Genomic DNA, 17,510 nt, shown 5'->3' on the forward strand with positions numbered 1-17,510 from the left:
TTACATCATTGGCGCCATCTGTGGGAACTTGAGCTCAAGACGTAGATATGGTTTCCATTCAAAAGTAAGTCCGACCAACTCGACACACGGATCTTATATGTGGATTTCATATGGGCTCAAAGCTCAGCAGCTATCCCTGATTGGCATGAAGATCATTTACTATGCACTCAGTAGCATACAGCTATATTAGTCACATAATTTAGCTCAACCAAGAGAAGTTTCACTCTACCGGAAATGAATTCGGATTCAATATTTTCAGGTTAGTGATTTGATTTTTAATAAAACTAGTATAGCAGGAGGAGCAAAAAGGTTGAAAGTCCGAGAGGTATGAGGCCCCGGCACATTATCTTAAGTCCGGGAGACACGAGGCCCCGACACATTTTTTAAGCCCAGGGCACTACACCCTGGCTCGGGGCTCCGCACCTCGACCACTCCCAAGTCCCGGGACATGCTCCCCGGCCCAAGGCTCCGCACCTTGGTTATTATTCATAAACCCAGGGCACTACACCCTGGCTCGGGGCTCCGCACCTCGACCACTCCCAAGTCCCGGGACATGCTCCCCGGCCCAAGGCTCCGCACCTTGGTTATTCATAAGCCCAGAGCACTACACCCTGGCTCGGGGCTCCGCACCTCGACCACTCCCAAGTCCCGGGACATGCTCCCCGGCCCAAGGCTCCGCACCTTGGTTATTCATAAGCCCAGGGCACTACATCTGGCTCGGGGCTCCGCACCTCGACCACTCCCAAGTCCCGGGACATGCTCCCCAGCCCAAGGCTCCGCACCTTGGTTATTCATAAGCCCAGGGCACTACACCCTGGCTCGGGGCTCCGCACCTCGACCACTCCCAAGTCCCGGGACATGCTCCCCGGCCCAAGACTCCGCACCTTGGTTATTCATAAGCCCAGGGCACTACACCCTGGCTCGGGGCTCCGCACCTCGACCACTCCCAAGTCCCGGGACATGCTCCCCGGCCCAAGGCTCCGCACCTTGGTTATTCATAAGCCCAGGGCACTACACCCTGGCTCGGGGCTCCGCACCTCGACCACTCCCAAGTCCCGGGACATGCTCCCCAGCCCAAGGCTCCGCACCTTGGTTATTCATAAGCCCAGGGCACTACACCCTGGCTCGGGGCTCCGCACCTCGACCACTCCCAAGTCCCGGGACATGCTCCCCGGCCCAAGGCGCTCCGCACCTTGGTTATTCATAAGCCCAGGGCACTACACCCTGGCTCGGGGCTCCGCACCTCGACCACTCCCAAGTCCAGGGACATGCTCCCCGGCCCAAGGCTCCGCACCTTGGTTATTCATAAGCCCAGGGCACCACACCCTGGCTCGGGGCTCCGCACCTCGACCACTCCCAAGTCCAGGGACATGCTCCCCGGCCCAAGGCTCCGCACATTGGTTATTCATAAGCCCAGGGCACTACACCCTGGCTCGGGGCTCCGCACCTCGACCACTCTCAAGTCCCGGGACATGCTCCCCGGCCCAAGGCTCCGCACCTTGGTTATTCATAAGCTCAGGGCACTACACCCTGGCTCGGGGCTCCGCACCTCGACCACTCTCAAGTCCCGGGACATGCTCCCCGGCCCAAGGCTCCGCACCTTGGTTATTCAAAAGCCCAGGGCACTACACCCTGGCTCGGAGCACCACACCTCGACCAATCTAAATCCCGGATCAAGATCCCGGGTACTCATTTGAAGTTATCGGTTAAATCACAACACTTAGAAAATTTCCTAATTATTTTGTACACAAGAAATTATATTACTCGGGTCTTTGAAGATTTATCAGGATATGACTGCAAAAATGATAAAGGGAAAATGAAGATTTCATTAAAAAAAAAGAAGGCCCGAAGGCCGAGGAATTACAAGAAAGAGCAGGAAAAAGAAGAGAAACGCAAGTACAAATCCTATTCTATGTCCGGGTGCGCGGACCCTGGCTGATCTTCTTCGTCCTCAGAGTCTTCTTTCTCCTCCTCCCCGGCCTTTGGAAGTGATGCAATGGCTAGCCTAAAGTCTGGGAGTTAGACTTATCCTTAGGCAAGAGCCCGGCCTCTTCAAATTGTTTGCGACATTTGTTGAAACCAGTCTTGAAAAGAGGATAAGCCCGATCCTCAACTGCTGCCTTGAATTCTGGGGAGGTGAAGAAGGAGGTCTGAAGTTGCTCCATCTTTCGCTCAGCCTCAGCCAGAGCCTCCTCCGCGGCATCCGCCCGGGACGCCTGCTCAGTCATACCCTCTGCCAGGGATTTATTCTTGCCTTCAAGAAACGAGACGTGTTCTTGAAGGGATTTCTCCCGGACAAGACTTTCTTGTAAATCATCCCGGGCTACATCCAGGGAGGCGTGAAGGGCAGCCTTTTCTTCTTCATGGAGCCCTTTCAGCCGGGCAATCTCTCCCTGGAGGCGATCGTGGATCTCTCTGGAAGCCCGGACTTGGGGAGCCTGCCGAGTAGCTATGGCAGCTACCTCCTCGAAGGCTGATATCAGCATTTGCATGCCCTGTTTTGTAAGAAAGAGGTTAGAAACAAACAAACAAACAAAAAAAAAAAAAAAGAGGAAAGAAGGGTAAGGAAACTTACTGATAGAAGCCTGTTTGAGCCCTCGAGGAACCGAGGACCCGGGGTGGAGCTCTTCAGAAAAGCCTCCTCGGCAGGGATCAACATCTGCCTAATAAGATTCACCCCGAGTGCCGTAGCCCCTGTTGTGAAGATGCTGGCCCGGGTAGGCTGCTCGGATAGGGAGGGCTCTTGGAGTGGCTCCTGAAGGGCCTGTTGGAGGGAAGGGGTGTTGGATTGGCTTGTCCGGGAAGAACCTTGGTCTCCTGCCTGATCATCTTCAACCAGAATCAACTCTGGGCTTGTGGTAGCCTTTCGTTTCCTCTGCCGAAGGGGGATATGATCTTCTTCATACTCCGGGGAGCAAGGCACCTCCCGTTCTGGCTCAGTATTTGCCCGGGCTAATTCCTTCTCCCGGGCCGCCGCCTCCTCTGGTGCTTGTTTCCTCATTTCAGCAGCAGCCTTCCGTGCTGCCAGTTTCTTCTCCTTGGCTAGCCGCTCAGCCTCCCACTTTTTTGCGAAAGCTTCTTGCATCTTGTCTGCATTTATGACAAAACAAAGGGTATCAACAAGCAAGAGCAGTAAGGTTTGTAAAGCTGTTCCGGCTATCATACCACCCAAAGTCCCTGAAATCATAAAATCTTAAGGGAGATGATATACAACGTCAAATAACAGACCTCAGCGTGGTCATTGTAGCCCGTAGGACTAACAAGGATCGTCATCCAAAAATTGTTTACCTTCACTCCCATATTAGTCATATAGAGCTTGCCATCCACCTCCTACGGCAACACCTGAAAAAGGACAATTGCTTCTTGTTGTACCGAAACTTGATATCGACGAGTACTTGAGCAATGTACTGAAAATTTGGAATTGCCTATGGACCTGATATCACTGGTTGGGCACTGTTAAGAACCATTGTGATTGCAAGAAGGCCTGCAGGGTGAGCAACAGCTCGTTTCATATCTTTGCTATTAGTAAAAATTATACTGAAATGATTTCGAGTCCGAAGTATGATGATCATGTACAGAATCCCAATCAGGAGTGACTGAAAGACTACGGAACAGACAGTATTTTGTAGCTCTTGGATGTCCTAATCCAAAGCTCATTCGAGACCCAAACATTGAAACAGAAGGGATGAGGAAATTAAAAATATGAGCAAAAAAAGATGTTGCGCTATTGATTTCATACCTTTGTAGCAGCATTGATCCCAATGAACAACATGGCTTCCCTACCATTGACGTTCATGCTGAAAGATCAAAGTACTATTTTAAGAATCTGAAATGCATTAGCATCAAGTAAGAAAACTTTGGCATGTACAACAAAAGATGACATAGACTGGCTAGGCGATTTTTTGCGCAGACTGGCTAGGCGAATCTGTTTTAAGGAATAGCGTAGGGATAGACTATTAGGGGTATTGTGGTTAGTGTATGGAAAATCGGAGGGGACGAATTTGTTTTAAGGAAACTGTATACGCTACACGCCTCGGTTGTTTCAACGCACAACATCATACTGTATACGCTACCTTTGCACTTCGGTTGCTGCTTTATCTTTACAAATTCATTTCTACGCCACTGTTATTAAAATTTTTTTTTTTTGTAACAGTTAGTATTTCAACTTATTAATCTGTACAAAAACCAAACAATGAAGTCCTTTTACCGTGAAAATGCGTTAAAATACTAGCTAATACATAGAAAAACCCGATAATTCTTAAAAATCTCAATTTTCAGTGCTCGTTAAATTTTTTTTTTGAAACAATGCTCATTAATATTTGAAACTACGGACCCAGGAACTATTTAGACATAAACTTAATAAATATGATAAAACCCCGATAATTCTTAAACCTTCAAGAATTCATATCCACCTAGGATTTTCAGGGAAAAAATATTATTTTTTTATATTAAAAAAAAGTCAGTCATTTTCAATTTTTAAACCTCTCAATTTTCAACGCACATCATTCATGCACACCCTCCGTCCCATCTACGGCTGCCACCGGTAACCTCCATCCACTAACTATTAAGAAGCAAGGAAATTTTTTTTTCTGAAATAGCATTCAAATTGATCAATGGGAGGAATTTTAAAAATTAACTAAACAGAAACCAAATCGTAACCCAACAATACAAGGAATTGGTTAATGGTACTCAATTGTAGTCGCTTGGTACGTAAGATAAGACACTAATTGATTTTTGACTTTATGATTCAAGTTTTACAAAAGATCAGTGTCATATATATCATTATTTTATCCAAATACAATAATTTTATGTATCATTCATCATCTCATACACAAGTGAGTGTTGTCCACGTTATCCCTACTACCTCCACACGTCTAAAAAAATATTAGTTATCACACACTTGTATTTTTAAAATTAATCATAAGTTTGATTTATTTTCATTATTCTTATATTTTAAATTAAAGATTTATCACATTATTCTCGGAATGAAAATAACTTTATAGTTTATACTTCAAAATCAGTTGAAGATTCAATATGCACAAATAGGATTACCTAGTGCCAATACAGAACGAAGAGCAGCCCAATTAGTTAACTCATAAACTTCTCCGATCAATGATTTTTCTTTCTTGCTTATTAGGTCCGACATAATCGTATGAAGTTGACTGTAAAATCTGGATTCCTACTTTTCATATCTGCCAAGGATACGGTTTATTTCATCCTATCTATGTGGGCATTGTCCCCATGATAGGATGGATGGCCATCCATTTTTTTTTTTGAAATTATATGTGTGGCAAGATCTTACCCGTTGAAATTAAGTGAGGATAGTGCCCACATAGATACGATGAAATAAAAGGTGAGGTCTCAACGTCCAAGTAGTATCGGGTTCAAATCACGTGAGATGTTTGTTTGGTTATATTAAGTTTATATAAAGCCTTCACCACATTGTATTCATTGCTCTAAAAAATGTCAGACGGTCGGCCAGCGTTTGGACAATTTTTCTATTTGACCAAAATACCTAATTCTTTTTTGTACATTTTCATATTTCTCTAATAAATCATCAGTATCAGTGATGATATGGTAAAAATCTTATCATATCATTAATTATATTTTAAAGATATCACAAAATATTGCATTGATATGCACAAATCTAGTTGTCATATATTACAAAATTCTATACCATCTAAGACTCTATACCTATAAATAAAGGGCTCCTAAACCCTAATCAAGGTACGCTTTCATGTATAATTATTTACGCTAGTCTTGTATTTTTCCAATAGATTATACTGACTTGAGCGTCGGAGTGGCTTCGCCTTCGGGCGAAGTCATCTCATCTGTTTTCTTTGATACACATTATATTTTTGGAGCGGTTTGATATTCGGTATATTGAATAATTGGTTCGTGATTATCGATTCAAGGTATTTTTATGAATGCGCATTTTTTGAGCGCATCAATGGCGCCGTATGTGGGAACGAAATATAATCTCATGATTGGATCTACTTGGCTGAATTAAGAAGAACCAAAGAAGACACCTATCGCCGAACCCCATCACAGACATGAAACAAAACAATTTACACCGCAATTCCCCCACCAAGCAGTCACTTTGGGATACCCACCTGGCCACCCATGATTTCTTAACCAACCAGCAAAATAAAACAAAACATGTAGTCCCCAGCGCATATCCGGGCGTCACTTAACCCGCCGCATGCCCCGTATGTTCTAGAATTTGACAAGAAGGCTCCACGATTTGTTTCATCCGCTATCATGCTCACTGTCGAGAACCACAGTTCAAGCCTTACAACCATAAGTACTCTGCACCACGAGCCTCACAAATTTCATGTGGGGTTGCCATTGAAGCCATCGTCATCGCCTCGAGATATAGGGGACGTTGAACTTCTTAAGCTCAAGAACTTTTGGGTTATATCTCATATTCGTACAAAAATTTTCACGTAGAATCTTGCCTTGGGTCTTGCAATAATTGGGAAAACAAGGAAATTTCATCACTATGTGCAGCCACCGTCGTCCTCACCCATATTACTCTATCAAAGATTAGGATGGGAATTCATCTCCAAGGCATGTGTTATTTTTCTAATAGAGTGACCTCGAAGCATCACTCGTCGGCTCGCTACTTCTGAAGATAAGTTTGAATTTATTCTGCCTAATTATATCAATATTATTTCATACTGCTGTTTTGTGTGGTTAATCGGAGAATATCTTTTTCTTATAAATACCAGTGAACTCGTATTAGAAAGTTCCAGAAGGTGGAATCTGTTAATCATCTCATAGAGTTGTTTGCTTTAAAATGTTTCAGTACATATGATTTGGTGCTGGGATAGATTGTCATAGGCTGTTAATAAAAATCATACATGAATACTACCTTCAGGCAATTTGTTTCGGTTACAAGTTTGATCTCCGTGGCTTGAAGCAGAAGTGCATGAAGTTTTGAATATTGCTCTATCAATTTTCTACATCCAATCTTAATCAGTGGGTATTTTCATTCATTTAAACTCTAGAAAGGAGAACTCTCTTATGGAAAAGTTGCTGGAATTGTTTTTTTTTAACAAAAATGAAATATGACAATGATTATATTCTCGGGAGATCCTCAAGTCCTCGTTTGCCTAATTATTGCATCTTTGTCGTTTATGGGCTGGAAACATGAGTGCTAGGTCTGGTATATTCTCAGGATACCTAGTTGTCCCAAGATAATTTGAGATAAAGTTCTTATACCAGCTTAGTATTATCACTCTTAATGCTTCACTCATCTTTGCATAAATATATGTGAATATTAGGTTTCAAATGATTATAGTAAGATTAACCTTGTATTTCTTTTGGTAGTTTAGTTGTAAACTAAATTCATGTCATGGTTTATCTATGAGCTATTCCAAGTTTTTTATCATCTTGTCTAAATACCTGGGTGGAGGATATAACCAATTATCAGAAACTTACTGAAATTTTCATAGAAAATCTTCCCAAATTCAGCTCAGTGTGGGCTCTTGTTTCTTAATTATTGATGTAGTTAATTCTACATTGTACTATGTATACTCGATTTTGAGTTGAATGCATTAAAAAGTAAGATTTCTTGAATAGCCATGCGAGATTCATTAATGTTGTTATATGCACTCGCATAACTATATTTCTGTGAATTATTTTAGCAAAAGTGAGTTTTAGAGAAGCTAGGGGCTTCTTTAGTTAGCTTAGAAGGAAGATTTGAATTGATTGACTGCAGCAGGATTCTTGAGTTAGTTTTAACCAACTTATGCACATTCTTTGACAATCTAGAATGTCTCAAGAGCCAACCTTTATCATTATGCTAGGATACTCCCTTGCAGGTTGTGTAAGATTACTTAGTGCTCCATTGTTACTCATCTATGCTAATTTATTTGCCTTGAACCACCAAAATCGAGCTAGGTGGATTTTTCGCATTGAGTTATTCGCCTATTGATTACGGAAATCAGATTATTCATTGGGATTAATTGTTTTTTTTTTGGATTTTCATAGATAAAGTATGCTGAAATTTTACGATCTCTTGTTTCCATTGTTGAGCTGATAGAGCCGTTATGATTCAAATTAATTTTATTAATGTTTGGGATTAAGCTGACTCAACTTTAGTCTGACAACTATACTGTTTTGTTTATTTTTAATATAACTAGCTGCATGAGCTTGAGATCGAATTTCCTGTGATATTTTACATTTTCATGCTGAGTTATTTAATCCGAGCCACATAAGCTCAACCTCTAACGTAATTTCATCAAGTACTTGTCATGCTTGATTTTATTAAAATAACGATGTTTTTCGCACTATATTTGAAGCTTTACAAAGCTCAGAATATTTTATCCATAAGATAAGTTTCATGTACTTGAGATTTTATTATTATCCGAACAAGGATTTTTTATAATAAATTTCTTATGTTGCATAATCCATTTCAAATATTTGAGATAATTATTTTTGGCTCTCTTCCGTCTCATTTCTTGTGCTTCATTGTAGTGTCCTACAACATGCTCGATGCACCGTGCCTGGGCTCAACTCATGTGATTTTCACTAGCAGACACCCTTGCTTGGCACCTCAGTAAGCCCGACTTTGCTCGGCAAATCAGTAAATCCAACTCTGCTTGGCAATTACAGAAGCCCGACCTTGCTCGACACCTCAGTAAGCCCGATTTTGCTCGGCACCTCAGTAAGCCCGACCTTGCTCGGCACCTCAGTAAGTCCAACTCTGATTGGCAATTACAGAAGCCCGACCTTGCTCGGCACCTCAGTAAGCCCGACCTTGCTCGACACCTCAGTAAGCCCGATCTTGCTCTGCACCTCAGTCAGTCCAACCTTGCTCGGCACCTCAGTCAGTCCAACTCTGCTTGGCAATTACAGAAGCTCGACCTTGCTCGGCACCTCAGTAAGCCCGATTTTGCTCGGCACCTCAGTAAGCCCGACCTTGCTCGGCACTCAGTAAGTCCAACTCGGCTTGAAAAACATATAAGCTAGATCTCGCACTCGACAACTTTAATTTGATTCTTAATCGGTAGCTCTTTATTTGAGCTTGGTTTTCAGCATACTATTATCTATAGCTCTTTATTTGAGCTCGGTTTTCAGCATGATCTTATCTATAACTCTTTATTTCGGCTCAATTTTCAGCAGACTATTATCTATAGCTCTTTATTTGAGCTCGGTGTTCAGCATTATCTTATCTATAACTCTTTATTTAAGCTCGATTTTGAGCAGACTATTATCTATAGCTCTTTATTTGAGCTCGGTATTCAGCAGGATATTATCTATAGCTCTTTATTTGAGCTCGGTTTTCAGGAATATTATAGCTCTTTATTTGAGCTCGGTTTTCAGCATACTTTGATCTATAGCTCTTTATTTGAGCTCGGTTTTCAGCAGACTATGATCTATAGCTCTTTATTTGAGCTCGGTATTCAGCAGGATATTATCTATAGCTCTTTATTTGAGCTCGGTTTTCAGCATACTTTGAACTATAGCTCTTTATTTGAGCTCGGTTTTCAGCAGACTATGATCTATAGCTCTTTATTTGTGCTCGATTTTCAGGAAGATCTTATCTATAGCTCTTCATTTGAGCTCGGTTTTCAACTGGATCTTATTTATAGCTTAGCTCGGTTATTAGCAGGATATTCTTTATGGCTCTTCATCTGAGCTCGACTTTCAGCAGTCGATATATCTCGAACTTCTTATTTATGCTGGTCTCAACATCTTGACCTGACTTCTTATTAAGAGTATAGACACTCTTGGCTCTTTTGACTCTCTAGCGACTCAATAAGAAAGATCATTTGACTATGTATTCAATATGAGATGACTACATTGGCCGCGTAATTTGGCTCACAACAGAAAGCACACTCCACGACAAACGCTCAAAGGACATTATTACAGGCAATTAGAATATTATCTTGAATACTCTAAAATATAATTTCATTCATATAAACGTTCCTCCATCATTTCACTCGTCGTCACTTTTTTGTGGGGGGCACTATTGATGATATGGTGAAAATCTTATCATATCATTAATTATATTTTAGAGATATCACAAAATATTGCATTGATATGCACAAATCTAGTTGCCATATATTACAAAATTCTATACCATCTAAGACTCTATACCTATAAATAAAGGGCTCCTAAACCCTAATCAAGGTACGCTTTCATTTATAATTATTTAGGCTAGTCTTGTATTTTTCCAAAAGATTATACTGACTTGAGGGTCGAAGTAGCTTTGCCTTCGGGCGAAGTCATCTCATCTGTTTTTTTTGATACACAGTTATATTTTTGGAGCGGTTTGATATTCGGTATATTGAAGAATTGGTTCGTGATCATCGATTCAAGGTATTTTTATGAATGCGCATTTTTTGAGCGCATCAATCAGATTCAAACTTAAAATCAATGTCATATTTCTCATCTTTATCCGATATTGATTGACAAGAATATGTATAATTTTTTTAAAAAATTATACATATTACATTAGGTGGTCATCTAGGCAGATTTTGAGCTGTCTGTGAAGTAGACTTTTTTAACAAATCTCCATATACATCACCTTTCTAAAATCAGGACGGTGAATGACCGTCAAACGCATAAGAGGTCTTTTTTTAACAAATCTTCATATACATCACTTCTCTAAAATCAGGACGGTGAAGGAGGACCGTTTAACGCATAAGAGGTCTTAATCGGTGCTGATTGTATCAAAAAGATAATCAATCGTTTTATATTCATGTCAATTAGAGATGATTTCTAAGACAAATAAATTTAGCTTAGATACATATTTGAACCAATATCCGAGTACTGTGAACATATTAATTAGCCACGACATTGGCAGTACTTTTACGCCAAATTGGCACATTTTTTTGTGGATATAGTCAATGACTCGATGGTGAGGTCTGTAGGCGGCACATTGATTTTAAAACATTATTTTTGTATTTTCTTTATTAAATTACAAACTTTTTAATATATGCTATTTGCTTTAATAAAAGGTCTCCCGATGCAATGCGACTAAAAATATTTTCTAACTTCCGAAAAAGTGTTTTTATACACAATTTTTCAAACAATTACGCATCCAAACTTTATTTTATCCTCTCTTTTTTGGAATAAAACTTTTTAATTAGATAGTTCTTTAATTGGGTAAATCGCCCGTACCCAGAACTAATCAAGTCGGATTCTTGTATGGGCCAGGGTAAAAAAAACTGATACTCGGGTTTGGTTCGCTGTTGGGCACCAACCAATAAAGTCATGGGCCAAATATGAAAAAGTATGGGCGATGAAAAGGACATCTAATTATTGGACACAAAAAAATTGCGAAACCGTGATACGAATCAATTTTACCAAATGGATCTCCAACTCGATCCAACTAATAAAAAATATTATTTTTTTTATATTATATATGAGTCGGATCGACCCGTCCCATGAATATAAACTCGTAAGATGGTCTCATAATATATAACTCCTAGGTCTATCTATCAACGGCTTTAATTTAACATAGATAATTAAAAATAAAATATCAAGTAATTTACTTAATTCATCGTCGTTAATAAAGCTTCTATTTTGCTGTTTACGTATAAATTCTATTCAACACAAGTTGAAATTTCATACTCCAAAACCTTTTCTAAGAAAAAAAAACAAAAATCTGTCAAGTGTTTGAGTTAACTGATCAAAGAAAAGATACTAATTCATATTAAATTACAATAAGTCAAGTCAAGTGTATATTTTTTCTTGCGCCAATAAAAATAAAGTTGATTTTATTAAGCTCATCGAAGCTATAAATTATTGGCAATGGTGGGGTTTGGTTTGGTTTGGTTTGGTTTGGTTGGTTGTTGTTTCGTAGAGTAATTGTCAATTATGTTTGAAGGCCCTAATTTGTACCTTACATATATTTTATAAATTCACAAGTGCTCAAGAATGGAGCCATTATTTTATGTCGTAACTCGTAAGAACCGGTCCTAGACTTTGAAGGACGGGTACGAAAATGATCGATGTATCCCTAAAATAGTTATTTTATCGGTCAAAATAAGTATTTTTTTCTAATTTCATGATTAGTGAGAAACTGTGTTTTTTTCAAAAATTAGATGACATAAATAAGTCATCATAACGCAATTTCAATGAAAAGACAAACAATTACAGAATTTATTGTGACATGAATAAGTTATCATAATGTATTTTTCATGAAAAGACCAACAATGACCGAATTTACGGTGATTACTCGAAATATAATATTTTATTATACATTCGAATTATTCAGATAGCCAAATCAAATATCTGGAACCCCAAAATAGGTACTTTATCGGCCAAAATAAGTATTTTTTCTAATTCCATGATTAGTTAAAAACTGTGTTTTTTCAAAAATTAGATGACATGAATAAGTCATCCTAACGCAATTTCAATGAGAAGACTAGCAATTACAGAATTTATTGTGAATGATCAAAGATCCAGTATTGTTTTACACATTTGAAGTATTAAAAGAGTCAAATTAATAATTTGAAACTCCAAAATAGGTAACTTGTATGTCAAAATAAATATATATCTTATTTCATGATGAGTTGTGAACTATGTTTTTGTTAAAAAATAAAATGACATGAATAAGTTATCAAAATGCATTTTTCATGAAAAGACCAACAATGACCGAATTTGTGGTGATTACTAGAAAATATAATATTTTCTTATACATTTGGAGTATTCAGATAGTGAAATCAAGTATTTGAAAACTCATAATAGCTAATTTGTATGTCAAAATAGGTATTTACTCTTATTCCATGATAATTGAGAAATAAATTTTTTATAAATTATATTTTAAATGAAGAAGACATGTGTGATTTTTGTGGATAAAATTATATATTTTTTTAAATAATAAAAGGGCAAAATTGTAACTTTGGGTTTACGGGTAGTTGAAAAATTGTGATGGGGTAGTTAACTTTAATTTCAAAGATGTGCACAGGGATTTTTCAAAAATTTACCCGAATAAAATTACTCGAAAGAAAAAAAAAATAGGAATCTTCTCCAACGGGAAGCACCTTGGCAGCCTCTGGTCATTTACATATGTGTCAATGTCTCTAGTACCATTGTATTGGGTCGATATTTTCGATTAAATACCACGTTTTGATAGCTATAATAAAATATGTGAATTTTTTTTTTTTTTTTGAAACTAAAATATGTGAAATTTAAACCACATTAGTCTTAAATGACATATAAAACATTGAAGGGAAACACCACAGAAAACATAGCCTTTCTCTCCAAAGGAGATCGAGAGGAGGGTGAAAGAATTATTGTTTCTAAAATCCACATTTAATTTGGTTGTAAAAAATTTAATATTACATTTTGGGGTAGTGGACAAGGTGCCGAATGATTATTAATTTAAGGAAGCTACAACGCATCCAAAAGGTCAGCTGCTCTGTGCATCTTTCCACTGCCAAAATAAAGACCAAATTTTGTAGCATCCAAAGCCACATAAATAACGTACCTGTATTTATTGTTTGAGCGAAATAATTTGGCTATTATTGAGATGGGTTATTTTCTGATAAATATTTTCGTGTAGTATGATGTTGAAGTTGTGTCGTTTGATTTGGATTGTCAAGTAAGTCGTACAAAAAGAACGTCGTTGGGACAACATCTGTGATGAAGCACGACCCCAAAGCTTTTCTCGAATTTATGAGCCTAACAACCTAATCTATTTGTATCTATGTGGAGGCAGTCCCTCATGTTCATCTGTCATTTAAGATGTGATTTTTTTAACTTAACAACTATAATTTTTTGCTTTAGTGATTAACTTTTTTGTTGAAACCAAAGACGAAGTATGGCAAAGTGCTTTTTACCCCCCACAAATTTCATTCAATTTTTAGTCGAAAAAAGGCTGGCAGTGCGGCGGTTGCATCAGTAAATGCGCGTACTTTCACCAAACAAACCCCCACCGTTGCTTTTCCAAATGTTATACCGAAACAAAATCTTCACCGTTGGATTGTAGACAAAGTTCTGTGAATAAAGGAAGCGTGCTTTAACTGACTGTCAATCGGGAGCTTGCGATTTCAGCCGCTTTAAAAGGCGCGTGTAAGTTACAATGTCGTCCTCTATTATTAAATATAAATATTTTTATTCATCGTACTTTGACATTCTAGTTAATGACGCAATCATCTTGGCTCGTTCTAGTTAATGACGCAATAAATTGATAACCATTTCAATTTTAAAATTTTACCACTTCCATTTTTTGCAAAAACTTGGCCGAAACGTTTTCACGGATCATATTTTGTGAGACAGATATCTTATTTGAGTTATCAATAAAAAATTAATATTTTTATGCTAAAATTATTATTTTTTATTGTGAATATCGTTATGTTTGACCCGTCTCACGGATAAAGATTCGTGAGACCGTCTCACAAAAAACCCACTCTTCATTTTATTTCGTTTTAAAACAATTACTTTCATACTACGTGAAATTTTATTTAATGATTTTCTAATATAAAGCATTGATATTTTAGTAGTATTATATTCTACAAGAATAATACGGTAATTGATCATTTGAAAGGAGTTCAGGGATATTAAATTGTAATTTTTCCAGATATTTAAATAAATAAATAAATAAACCCTTGGAAGAAAAAGTTGTTTAAGAAACTCGATAACTGATATTAGGAATAGAAAGAAATAAGCGAAAAATAAAATTAGAAAAGAAAAAGGCAATCCGAATAAAATTTTGTTCTCGCGATTGCGGATAAGGTTGGCTGCCCTACAATACAAAACATTGCCTCATGTAAAGGTGGGCACTTCTCCACATTCTAAAAGGAAAAAAAAAAATACGTGTGACATAAGTCTCACGGATCATATTTTGTGAGATAGATATCTTATTTGGGTCATCCTATGAAAAAATATTATTTTTTATACTAAGAATATCATTTTTTATTGTAAATATTGGTAGGATTGACCCGTCTCACATATAAAGATTTGTAAAACGTCTCACGAGAGACCTACTCATTCCGAAATTTTAGGGTTTTAACGGTCGTTTTAGAGTTTTGTTTCTAAATTCTCATAATTTATTTGATAAAAAAAATTACAAACAAATTATACACTATAAAAATAAGTTATTTGACCGTTTATAACATATTTTTAAAAAAGCTGAGATACTTATTTTTTAAAAAAAGATATTATTTTTATATTTCATTCCTTTTATATATTTTCTTAAATTATCATTTCATACTCACTTCGTAAATTCTCACTTTATCATTTGTTTTTTTTATCAAATTTAAAATATCACTTTATCATTTTGTTTTTTTATGAAATTTAAAATACGATTTTATTATTATGACACAGAAAACAAAAATTTTAATATTTTTATAATTATTTATTTTTTAAAAATAATAAAATAAATTATCATTCTACAAAAATATATTAATTGTATCCATACATAGTTGTTTATACTCTCACTTGAGATTCCATGAACCAATCCATTGCATTAATTCGCATCATATATTTTCAGAAAATAAAAAATATGATGCCAAAACTATATTAAATGATCATTAAAATATTAAGTTAAATGACTGAATTCACAGGCCGCCACGTAGGTTTAATAACTAATCAAACTTTTAGGATAATCACAGTAACTGGGCCACGTTTGATTTAAAAAAAGAAAAAAGGTTTGGGAAACTGTGGTGGCCGAGTTGAACATTTGTTCCAATTTCCCATCATATGGCCGGAATTCCATTATCGACTCAATGACCAATAATCATCTTCTTTTGTATCCAAACTTTTTTTAAAATAAAATAATATATAATATAATATTCCGTAAATATCCATTCACAATTAAATAAAGTCGAGAACGACAACTGTGGTGTAAATGTAACCACAATAATTTATTATTCTTTTATTTACAAATTCTAGAAAATAGAAGAATGTTTTGGGAATTATTTGTTTGGGAATTATTTGTTTGGGTTGTGTCAAAGTCGGTCGAGTTCAAATCGATTTAAACCAGACAAAAACTCTTGTGAAACGGTCTCACTGGTCGTATTTTGTGATACAGATCTCTTATTCGGTATTACTTTTTATGCTAAGAGTATTATTTTTTATTGTGAATATCAGTAGAGTTGATCTGTCTCACAGATAAAAATTCGTTAGACTGTCTCACAAGATAAGATACCTATCCTTCAAACAAAAAATATAATAATCGAGCTAATTCATAATTTCCATAAATCGAAACAAACTCGTTCGGTGCATGAAATCTGGACATGTGTGCCAAACCCAAAATATGGTTGGACTCTATAATTACTTTAGAATTCACGAGACTTGTGAAAATAAATAAATCATATTTTAGATTAATTTTCACGAACCCGTTGACCAAATTCTCATGAACATGGGAAACTTTCCGAGTTTTGACTTCTTTGCCAAAAATCACAAAGCACCAATCATAATTCGTAACGCGTGTCGGTCACCGGGACCCGGGATCAACTTGGGTTGTGGACCGGAAGTCGTCCACGTCAGCAAACAACAAAAGTATATAAAATTATTATTATTTTTGAAATGGTGAGTGGAAATATCTATCTATCTGATATATTAATTATGGAGTAGTCTTTTGTGATACGATCTCACGAATTTTTATCTGTAAGACGAGTCAACTCTATCTATATTCACAATAAAAAGTAATACTCTTAGTATAAAAAGTAATATTTTTTATGGATGACCTAAATAAAAGATCCGTATCACAAAATACGATTCGTAAGATCGTCTCACTCGAATTTTTGTCCGAATATTTCCATCCATCAAAGACATTAATAATAAGGTGATTTTTATTATTTTTATTTTTGAAAATATAATATAAATATAAAGTAATAAATAGTTAGATATCGTGTAGGGATTGAGTAGTTTTGGGGATATGTCGTGGAATCCATTCATGCCAATTTGTCGTGTGAAATTCTTCACAACTGTATTGTGTGTCAGATGATACACACGCTGCGTCCGATTTATAACAAATCTCGGCCATTGGTGGCACACACGCGCCGATTCCCCAAATCAAATCAGCATTTATCCTTTTTGTTCCTTTGATTTACTTCGATAGTATAATTTTAAGGGTAAGTTGATGAAAAATCTCCAATCAAAACATTTTTTTGGGTTATTTTTTATCCATAAAATTGTGGTACTATGTCATATAATATATGGTACATTTCATGTGGAAATGTGGTACACTTCATGTAGAAATGTGATACTAAAAAAGTACCCAGGGACTGAACACAAAAAAAATCGACGACTGAGGACTGAAGACCAATTTCCCGTAATTTTAAAGAACTTTTTAATTTTGCATTGGGGTTTACAACTTCATTGGTGCAATAAATTCGTTCATATTGGGATGTACACTACGGTGGTTTAGAGAAATATCCATCATTAAAAAAAAATTTATTGGGTTAATATGTTGCCATGTTTATACGATATATACATATGTAAAGTTCAACTAATTATTATGGTACATATGTATATATTTATCAAATAGTTTATTTATTAATATAATAATAAACAAACTTATAGTTTATTTATTAATATAATAATGG

General features: G+C 36.8%; 2 long non-coding RNA genes across 2 annotated transcripts; one reads left to right on the plus strand and one right to left on the minus strand.

The window, feature by feature from the left end:
- Nucleotides 1-5,573: 5,573 nt before the first annotated feature.
- On the plus strand, nucleotides 5,574-8,182 carry LOC142548687 (uncharacterized). The gene is made up of 2 exons (XR_012820984.1): nucleotides 5,574-6,801; nucleotides 6,902-8,182. It is a non-coding gene; the product is annotated as an uncharacterized LOC142548687 (long non-coding RNA).
- LOC142548686 (uncharacterized) lies at nucleotides 8,077-9,759 on the minus strand. Its single transcript, XR_012820983.1, has 2 exons — nucleotides 8,629-9,759; nucleotides 8,077-8,547 (listed from the first exon to the last, which is right to left on the minus strand). It is a non-coding gene; the product is annotated as an uncharacterized LOC142548686 (long non-coding RNA).
- Between the last annotated feature and the right edge of the window lie 7,751 nt (nucleotides 9,760-17,510).

This window comes from Primulina tabacum, chromosome 6 (genome assembly GCF_025594145.1).
Source record: "Primulina tabacum isolate GXHZ01 chromosome 6, ASM2559414v2, whole genome shotgun sequence".
NCBI classification, from domain to species: Eukaryota; Viridiplantae; Streptophyta; class Magnoliopsida; order Lamiales; family Gesneriaceae; genus Primulina; species Primulina tabacum.